At 40.8% G+C, this 10,233-nt stretch overlaps 1 pseudogene; it reads left to right on the top strand.

Moving 5' to 3' along the window:
• Nucleotides 1-7,572: 7,572 nt before the first annotated feature.
• Nucleotides 7,573-9,185, top strand: LOC109219277 (annotated as a pseudogene).
• The last annotated feature ends 1,048 nt before the right edge of the window (nt 9,186-10,233 follow it).

Below are 10,233 nucleotides of genomic sequence, written 5' to 3'. Positions count from 1 at the left end.
ACGACGTACGAAAATTCTAATTGGAAGTGATTTGACGGGAGTATATGTTTCAGAGAAAGGGTAATGTGATTAAACTGATGATACTTCCGTAGTATTGCGGAACTTTCTTGTTGGGTCATGTTACAACCCATATTCACATACGTTAGTTCATGCCATAAGGTCGTCGACGTAAATCCATGAAGAGATTGTCTTTGAGATGATAAGAGATTAATCCTATTGGTCTTAAATGATACAAAGGTGTATAAGAGTGGTTAACAAGTATTAGAAGTTAAACGAATCAAGGATGTTGTCAGCCGTATTTTTGGGTAAACCTAGGGGTGCTTAATACTCTCAAGAGGTCGTATTTTAAGGTATATGAATCATAAAATATCCATATCATAGTCTTGAAGTCAAACGAGTTATGAAACAAAAGTCGACAAGAGTTGTTGCAACTTAAGTTCATACTTTTACTTAAACTTTAGGTCAAATGTTATTAAGCTTTTCTCCCAATATAATTGGAATTACAGGGTGATCTACCCACCAAATTGAAGATCTATGAGTCTAGTTTCCAACGCATTAAACCTTTTATCAATACGACATTGGAGTAGAGAGATATAGATATTTTTGCAAGACTGCACAAGCTGCTAGGTGACAAGTAGGTGGGTCACCTACTTGGTTAAATGATAGCCCAAAAAGAGGCAATTTCGGGTCAGACAAAGAGCCCATTAAAAGGCTTATCTTCTGCAATATATCCCTCATTATATTTCACAAATAACCAGACCTAAACCCCTGCAAACTTCCTCCCAAAAATTATCCACAAACCCTAATTGATTTTCCCTCTCTTTCAAGTTCAAATTGGGGGTAAACCCTAGAGTTTGAAGAACCAAGATAAGGGCTGAGTTATCCAACAAGTAAGGTGAGTTTACTGCTATCTTTCATACATTTATTCTGCTGTGAATTCATGGTAATTCGTTCTATACATGTAAGAACTCACGGGACGGTGATCGGAAGCCGTGAGTTCGAGTTATTCACTTGTAGCGGACTGTTTTGTGGACTGTTTTGTGTTGCTGTTGGGCTGCGTGTTTTACTACTGTTTTGTGGAGTTTTGGAGGAGGAAGGGTGTGGAGAAACACCATATAGATGTAGGGTTGTGGGCTGGTAGTTCTTCGTAACATTTCCGGGTCGTTTGACACGACTACGGTGGCCGTCGTATGTATGAAGTGATTTGGTTGTGCGTGGACTGTTTTGGGAGGCTCAATATGATTATTATTGATGTTGTTTGGGCTGTTTGGTGATTGTTTGGAATTGTGTGAAGTCATATATATAGGGGAGGTGCTGTCCGTTTCATCGTAAAATAGGTTGTGGTCGATACATAATAGTTATGACGCTTGAATGGTAACTATAGTATCGTTTCTCTTATTGTAGACTAAGAAGTCGTGAAAATTGCATAGCTTGAGATTGGGGCAGTATATACAAGGTATGTGAGGCTATCCCTTTCCTTCTTTTGCACGACTCCGATTGTACATAATGTAATGAACGAGCTTCCAAAGATACTCTACTCTTAGAAGCTAGCAGTACTTACATTGTTTCCCCTCTTATGGAACGATTGATGTTGATGTTGCTTCTCTTATTCTTATGTTATCAATGTTATTGGTACTTCCTGATTCTTATAAGGTTCATGGTGAAGAGTTAGTCCTAATAACGTGTACACAGGATACCGACCTTACGTCACTCCGAAAGGTTTAGAACGTGAGTCCATGAGTCGAGCATGCATTATATATATATATCTATTTTACTCTACCGAGCCGCGCTATAGACGGCCGGGTATGGCACCTATTGTGCAACCACTGATCAGTTGGGTTTTACCGAGCTCCACGTGGCCGGGTACGTTTTTACCGAGCCTATTACGGCCGGGTACGATATGATGATGATGATGCCCACAGAGGCATATGTTTTAAAAGTTTATGTATATATACATATGTATCACGCATTTCATGTCAGTAGCCCTTAGAGGTACCCGGATGTTACAGGTTGTTTATTCTCTATCCCTGCTTACATTACTGTTCATACTTATGGTTCCCTGCCTTACATACTCAGTACTTTATTCGTACTGACGTCCTTTTATTTGTGGACGCTGCATGTCGTGCTGCAGGTCCTGATAGACAGGCAGGCACAGCTCCCCCACCATAGTAGGCTGTCCAGTTCAGCGGTGATTGGCGAGATCCCTTCTTCGGACTTGCCTTGGTCTTGGTATGCATTTTTGTTATAGATATTATAGGTATGTCGGGGCCCTGTTCCGGCTATGTTGCAACGCTTATGTTCCTTTAAAGGCTCATAGACAGGTGTCGACTCATGTATAGTTTGGTAGGCCTTGTCGGCTGGTTTTTTTTGTATAGTCTCTCATGGTAGTGTGGTAGCTCGTACCTTATATATATAGTTTCTTGATTGTCTAGTCATCCCATGTTATGTATGTTCATGCCATCATATTTTATTGTTGGTTGTCCATGACCCATGTCTACCATTTATATTGATCTCGTCAGCCCTAAAAGATAATAAAGAAGGTTAGATAAAATGTATGTTGGTACTCGGTAAGTATGGCCGGGTGCTAGTCATGGCCCTCCAGTTTGGGTCGTGATAGGTCAACTGGTGATATTCGGGTTGCTTGGTGGCACAGGGAAATGTTAGAGTAAATGATTGGGTATTAAAGGTATGGCATGGGTTTGAACAGCGAAATTGGGATCGGATATGGTGATTCATGTGTTGTGTGGATGTGGAGACGGAAGTTCTCATAATCAGGCTATGGGGTATGTTAGATCCGGATGTGATGTTGGGGTTTAGACTGGTTGTCTCCGTGTTGGGTTATTCAGGACTATTGCGTTATGGGCTATACCGGAATGCCACGGGTTGAGTGGTGAGGTGTGTCGGAGCATATCCTGGTAGAGTGGTTTTATATTTCGAAGACCCAGCGGACGACTGGGAAGGATTGTCTTTCTTACTTGGGCTCTTGTGATGAGTGTCAGCACTGAGGCTCCTTATATTGATTCAGTTCCGGTATTGAGGGAACAGCTTCGGGATTTCCTTAATAAGGAGTTCTTTGGTAGGCCAATACGAATGGTGTTCTAACTTGAGTCGGCTCGGTTGGCTCTGAATTGCATTGTGAGGAATTGGTTGATTCGATCGTTATTGAGCTTGTTAGTGATCTGGGGAGATCTATGAGTTGCTTTTCTGTGTTGTGAGACGTTAGTTGGTTATGGGCACATATGGTGCGGTTCTATAGGGGTTCATAGTGGAAGTCGAGCGGGGAGAATAATTGGGTGTCGCTCAGTGAATGACGTACCGATTGCGTTTTATCAGGTTTGCGTGGTGTGTGTTATTTGTTTCACCGTAGGTGTAATGATCTGCTTTGGTTCCAGACATCAAGTTTTGCGTGGCTGTCGATTTTGAGCATAATGACTTGAGGTGTTCCGTGTGTAGCAGTGTTTGGATAGGATCACGCATTGTAGCGAGGCTACGTGGAGATATGACCTTTCGGGGTAGATTCATGTGTTCTATTTCTATGAGGTGAGACGGGGTCTCAGCCTTGTGTTATGATGGTACTGATGAGCTTGAGGTACAGCTCTTTCGTTTGGGGGTCATTTTCATGATTTGAGTATGTTCAGATCGTTTCTTATCGGTGTGCGAATTATGCGAGTTGTGGCTTAGGCCTGCATTGATGTGTCATGTCACCAAAGTGGTGCGTTGGATTCGAGGTGATCGTTGGGGTCATTAATGAATACGAACGGATTTGATTTCAGCTTGTTGGAAGGATAATATCGAGGTTCGGCTCGGAAATCTGCTGTGCTATTAGCCAAAAAAAGGAAGTGACTTCATGAATGGTTGACCTGAGAAATGGTTATGTTTTGTTGCGTGTTTCCTTTATCATTGGCAGTATGTGAAAATGTTAGAATGAGACTTTAGTTGATAAGAGGTTTCCTATCGCTATTCGGTTGTTATGTGTAGCTACTGTGAATAGAAGTTATCGTTTCGAGTGTTTGAGTTATGTGGTATATCATGTAATTGCACCTGAGGTTGCAGGTATGGGTTATTACAGCTGGTTCGGGATTATTCAGAGTATAGATGTGAGGTTCTAACCTTGTGTGTGATTTCGGAAAGTGAAATGTGGTTCTATGACTTATGGGCTAGACTGGATTGTGTGATTTTAGTTAACATGTGTTATCGGACCTATATGAGATAGGGTGACGTGGGATCACCCCCGGGTATATGCATGGTAAGGTTATTCATCGATTGGTTGGCTTTTAGAACAGCTCTGGGTACGTTGGAGGACGAAAGTGTGTTTAAGTGGGGGAGGATGTAACCACCCGACCGGTCGTTTTGAGCTTTTGCACCTTGATCGCCAGTTCTCGGGCATGACTTGCCCCGTGTTATGCATTATGACTAATGTAGATCGCTGGTTTTGGATTTCAGGAAGAACTGGAATGAATTTGAAAGAACAGTTTCAGTTGAAAGCTTTGAAATGAAAGGTTTGATCGAGAGTTGACTTATCTGTATATGAACTCGGATTAGAGTTTTTAAGATTTGGTTAGCTTCGTTAGATGATTTGTGACTTAGGAGTGTGATCGGAAGTGATTTTGGAGGTCCGGTGTAGAATTAGGCTTGAATTGGCGAAGTTAGTATTTTGGCGAATTCCGGTTGATAGGTGAGATTTTGTTCCGAGGGTCGGAATGGAATTCTGAGAGTTTTTGTAGCTTTGTTAGGTTATTTGGGATGTGTGTGCAAAATTTCAGATCATTCGGAGGTGTTTTGGTCGGATTTTTGATCAAATGCGTATTTCCGAAGTTTTAGAAGAACTTAGGCTTGAATCCGATGTAATTTGATGGTTTTGGTGTTGTTTGTGGTGTTTTGATGATTGGAGCAAGTGTGAATGATGTTTTAGGATGGGTTGGCACTTTTGGTTGAGGTCCCGGGGGCCTCGGGGTGATTTCGGATGGCCATCGGGGTGAATATTGGACTTGTGGCATTTCTGAAAATGCTGGTATCTGGTATTTCCGCATCTGCGAAAAAGGGGCCGCAGATGCGGTTCCGCAGATGCGGTGATGGGGTCGCAGGTGCAAGTTTCCTTAAGGAGTTGCCTTTCCGCAGATGCGAGCTTGGAGCCGCATCTACGATGCCGCAGATGCGGCGTGTGGACCGCAGAAGCGGATAAGGGCCATTGGGTGTTCCGCAAAAGCGGGCAGGTGTCCGCAGATGCGGTGTCCGCAGAAGCGGATTTAGACCGCAAAAGCGGTACTGAGCGCAATAGTATATTTCCGCAGAAGCGGAGGAAATACCGCATAAGCGGTAACCGCATATGCGGTACAGTGATCGCAGATGCGAAAAGGGCTGGACAGAAAGGGTTTTAAAGGTTCATTTTGTTCCGCGAGCTAAGGCATTTTTCCACCATTTTTGAGCAAACTTAAGAGCTTTTGGACGGGAATTGAAGGTGATTTCGACTGGGTGTGATTGGAGGTGAGTTCTATGACCTAAATACATGATTTAATGGTAGAATTAACATAGAAATTTATGGAAATTCATCAAAAAGGGGAAAAGCTAGGGCTTAGAATTTGATATTTGAAAGTGGGATTTGATGGGTCATTTGGGCTCGAATTTGGGAGTTTTGGTATGTATAGACTCGTGGCGAGATAAGGAATCCGATGATGTTAAATTTTTTGATTTTCAAGAAGTGGGCCGGGGGCTCGGGTTTTGCAAATTTCATGAATTTCGATATTTTTTGAGTCTTTTCGATTGGGTTATGTTCCCTTAGCCTATTGAAATGTATTCGTTGTGGTTTTGATCAGATTTGACGCGCGAGGAAGTCGATTTGCGAGGCAAGGGCATAGCGAGCTAGGATTTTGGCCGGCTTGAGGTGAGTAATGATTGTAAATGATATCCTGAGGGCTTGAAACTCCGGATTTGCACACCGTAGTGCTATATTGAGGTGACTTGCACGCCGGATAGCGAGCATGGGGTAGAGCACTGTTGGGGATTGTGACTTGGTCCGTCCCTATTGATGATTTTACCGCGTATTTGACTGAAACTTATTTGTTATTATCATGATTTGGGCTGATTGCCATATTTGGGCTTCGTGCCAATTATTTGAACCCTTCGGGGATTTTATCACTGTTTCCTCACTGTTTTGACGTATTATTTGAACTCAGTCCTGTTGATATTTACAGTTTTACAAACTCAGCCAATTTTACTCAGATTTGAAACTTAAATGATATTTCTAAATGATATTTTGGGTTGAGAACTACTGTTTTACAAATGCCCGAGGGGCTTGTGATGATTTTCGGGCTGAGTGAGGCTGAGGGCCATATGTGAGGATATGATGAGTGATATGAGGCCGAGGGCCTGAGATGCTTTATGTGCCACAAGGTGGCTTGAGTGACGTGAGGAGGCTTTCAGGCCTTACGAGTGATGTGAGGAGGCTTTCAGGCCTTATGAGTGATGTGAGGAGGCTTTCAGGCCTTGTGAGTGATGTGAGGAGGCTTTCAGGCCTCGTGTGTGATGTGAGAAGGCTTTCAGGCCTTATTTTATATGCCACGAGGTGGCTTGATATTGCGCTTGGGCCGTAAGGGATCCCTCCCGGAGTCTGCACACCCCCAGTGAGCGTCGTCGACGATATATAGATCGGGCTGCACGCCGCAGCGTGTTGTGGATCGGGCTGCACGCCGCAGCGGTTACTATATGGTACTGTTCTGAGAGTGATCTGAGAGAGAGCCCGAGGGGCTGAGAGTGTTTCTGAGAGTGAGCCCGAGGGCTGGTACTGTTTTGAGATATTGCCCGAGGGGCGAACTTTTATGTGCTCATCTTGCATATTTACTTGCCTTTTTACCTGTTATACTGTGATATTTGTGCCCGAGGGGCGGCTTTTCTGTGCTTATCGGCACTAACTGTTTTGAAATCATTTCTTAACTGTTGGAAAGATCATTTTAAAAAGAGATTTAAACTGAGCCAAGAGATTTCCAAAGATTTCACAGCTTCATTGTTTTTCTCAAAGGATTGTACCCTGCTTCTATACAGCATGTTGGTTGCTTTATGTGATTTCTTACTGCTCAGTTGTTATTTACCTTTATTACTCACTGAGTTGGAGTACTCACTTTACTCCCTACACCTCTATCTATTCACCCGGTAGCGGGTTTTGGGCCGATGAGAGGCAGAGTTATATGAGTTAAGGAGGTGACTGTCAGCATTCGCAGCACCATGTCTCTCTCTTTTGTTCATTATTCCGGTTTTGTACATTTTAGACCCTGTAGTGGATTTACATTCTGATAGATTCTCGTGACTTGTGACACCCCGGTTAGGGCTGTGTTGGGTTGGCTTTCCGCTGATTAATACTATTAAGTCATATTTACGCTGTTTATTTATGTTTAACTATTTTTTAAAAAGACGAGTGGGTTAGTTGGCTGGCCTCGTCTTCACGAGAGGCGCCATCACGACCAGTGCGGGGTTTGGGTCTTGACATTGCAAAAAAATAGTGTGGACAGATATATTATTTGGTAGGAATTAGTTTTGCAAGGAAAATTTGGGCTTCTAATAGTAATTCGGTAGCAAGCAATGCTACATTCTACTCAGCAAACAACTCTACTCCCAGAAATTTTCAGCAAATTCCAAGATGAAAATGGAAAATTCAGGAAGTCTCTTGCTAGTGATGTCTTAGGATTATTAAAGTTGTATGAAGCTTCACATATAAGGACTCATGCTGACGATATACTAGAAGACGCACTTGCTTTCTCCACTATCCATCTTGAATCTGCAGCTCCACATTTGAAATCTCCACTTAGGGAGCAAGTGACACATGCCCTTGAGCAATGTTTGCACAAGGGTGTTCCTAGAGTCGAGACTCGATTCTTCATCTCATCAATCTATGAGAAGGAACAATCGAAGAATAATGTGTTACTTCGATTTGCCAAATTGGATTTCAACTTGCTCCAGATGCTGCACAAACAAGAACTTCCTGAAGTATCAAGGTGCGATATATAAAAATGATGAACCCTTTTTGATTGATCATATCTCAAGTACTGATGTTAATTTGTTATGCTGCAGGTGGTGGAAAGATTTGGATTTTGTAACAACACTTTCATATGCTAGAGATCGAGTAGTTGAATGCTACTTTTGGGCATTAGGAGTTTATTTTGAGCCTCAATACTCTCAAGCTCGCGTCATGCTCGTTAAGATCATATCAATGATTTTGATTGTCGATGACACCTTTGATGCTTACGGTACAGTTAAAGAACTTGAGGCATACACAGATGCCATACAAAGGTATGAACTTCATCAACTCACTTATTCTGATATTCCTTGATAGTGAATGTCGTCGTGAATCATTTATACTCATTATAGTTGTGCTTTTTCAAAATGCATGAATTCACCTTAATTTTGTCATCCTGCAGATGGGATATCAATGAAATTGATCGGCTTCCTGATTATATGAAAATCAGTTATAAAGCTATTCTAGATCTTTACAGGGATTATGAAAAGGAATTGTCTAGTGCCGGAAGATCTCATATTGTTTGCCATGCAATAGAAAGAGTATGTTTGAGCAACTTAACTATCGAAATACATTTTTTCCTTAATCCATTTCTCACTTTGTTTTACCTTGTGACCGTCTTTTAGTGATCAGAAACTTGATACAATTCAATCAAAATTTTCTAACACTTGAACATATATGTTTTGTATTCACAGATGAAAGAAGTAGTAGGAAATTATAATGTCGAGTCAACATGATTTATTGAAGGATATATGCCACCTGTTTCTGAATACCAAAGCAATGCACTAGCAACTACCACATATTACTACCTCGCGACAACACTGTATTTGGGCATGATGTCTACCACGGAGCAAGATTTTGAGTGATTGTCAAAGAATCCTAAAATTCTTGAAGCTAGTGTAATTATATGTCGATTTATCGATGACACAGCCACGTACGAGGTATGATTTGCATCTCAATAAATTATATCATTATATGGGATTTGGACAAACAAAGTGTTGCGACGACAATTAAGGCAATATATAAGCTAACCTTTAATTTATCTACTTTATAGGTTGAGAAAAGCAAGGGACAAATTGCAACTGGAATTGAGTGCTGCATGAGAGATTATGGTATATCAACAAAAGAGGCAATGGCAAAATTTCAAAAAATGGCTGAGACAGCATGTGTGAGCACGTGATTTTTGCCTCGCTTGAATTATTCCAATAAATTTCATAAAATTAGGATTTGTTTTTTCTTTTATTATTTAATTTTTAGAATCTAATTGCATGATTTTGTGTTTGTTTGCATTTTGTGTGCATTTTACTTGATATAATTCATAAAAAATACAAAAATAGCACATTTGCATTTAGGATCCCATTTTTATATTTTTAGGTTTACTAGTTAATTAACATTGCAAGAAAATGGAAGAAAACAACCAAAAATAGTCCCTTTTTACATTTTTACTTTTAATTTTGATTTTTCCTTAGTTTTCTCTTAAATTAGGATTTAGTTAATTTTTGAAATTAGTTAGTTCAATTTTAGAGTTAAATCAGGTCTTGTCGATTTTAATTTTGTATTCAATAAAATCTAAAAAAAAAATTTGAATAAGAAAAGGAAGAAAGAAAGAAAAACAAATAAAAGAAATTGAAAAAAAAAAGAGAAGAATTAAAAAAAGGGAGTGCAAAATGAGGTTGGCCAATTTTGAATTCTTGATCCCAGCCCAAATATTCCCCAAATTATGCGTGGGCATTGAATGGGCGTGCTATCCATGTTGTAAATCTAAACTTACGTTGCCTATGAATTGTAATTCTATGGGAACCTTGGAAACTAACTTATCTACAGTTAATGTGGTGATCTAAAATGAACTAAAAATGTTGAATATACTATCTCCCTTTGTTGAATAAATGAAAGCATGGTCCCCTTATTCGTATTGAGTTGGGTAGATAACTCCGGAACCACTAATAGATTAGTACTTAATCATATAAAAACTTTTTACTTAACTCATTCCAGGAGAACCATAGCAACACACAGGTGAATTCTCATAACCGTAGAATATGCAATTCTCTAAGTAGTGGTCTAAGCTACCATAGACCCTTCCCGAATTCGCCTCCACATAGCAGGCCACAACCGAAGAATGCTTCAGAATAACATCAATTGTGGTGGTCGACAAGCCTCACACGTACCGTCACAAATCACTTGCATAACTTGACCACACTGAAGGAATTCAGGCCCCAAATCACAGCCCA

The sequence above is a fragment of the Nicotiana attenuata genome, unplaced genomic scaffold, assembly GCF_001879085.1.
Source record: "Nicotiana attenuata strain UT unplaced genomic scaffold, NIATTr2, whole genome shotgun sequence".
Lineage (NCBI taxonomy): Eukaryota > Viridiplantae > Streptophyta > Magnoliopsida > Solanales > Solanaceae > Nicotiana > Nicotiana attenuata.
This window is presented reverse-complemented; position numbering and strand designations above follow the sequence as displayed.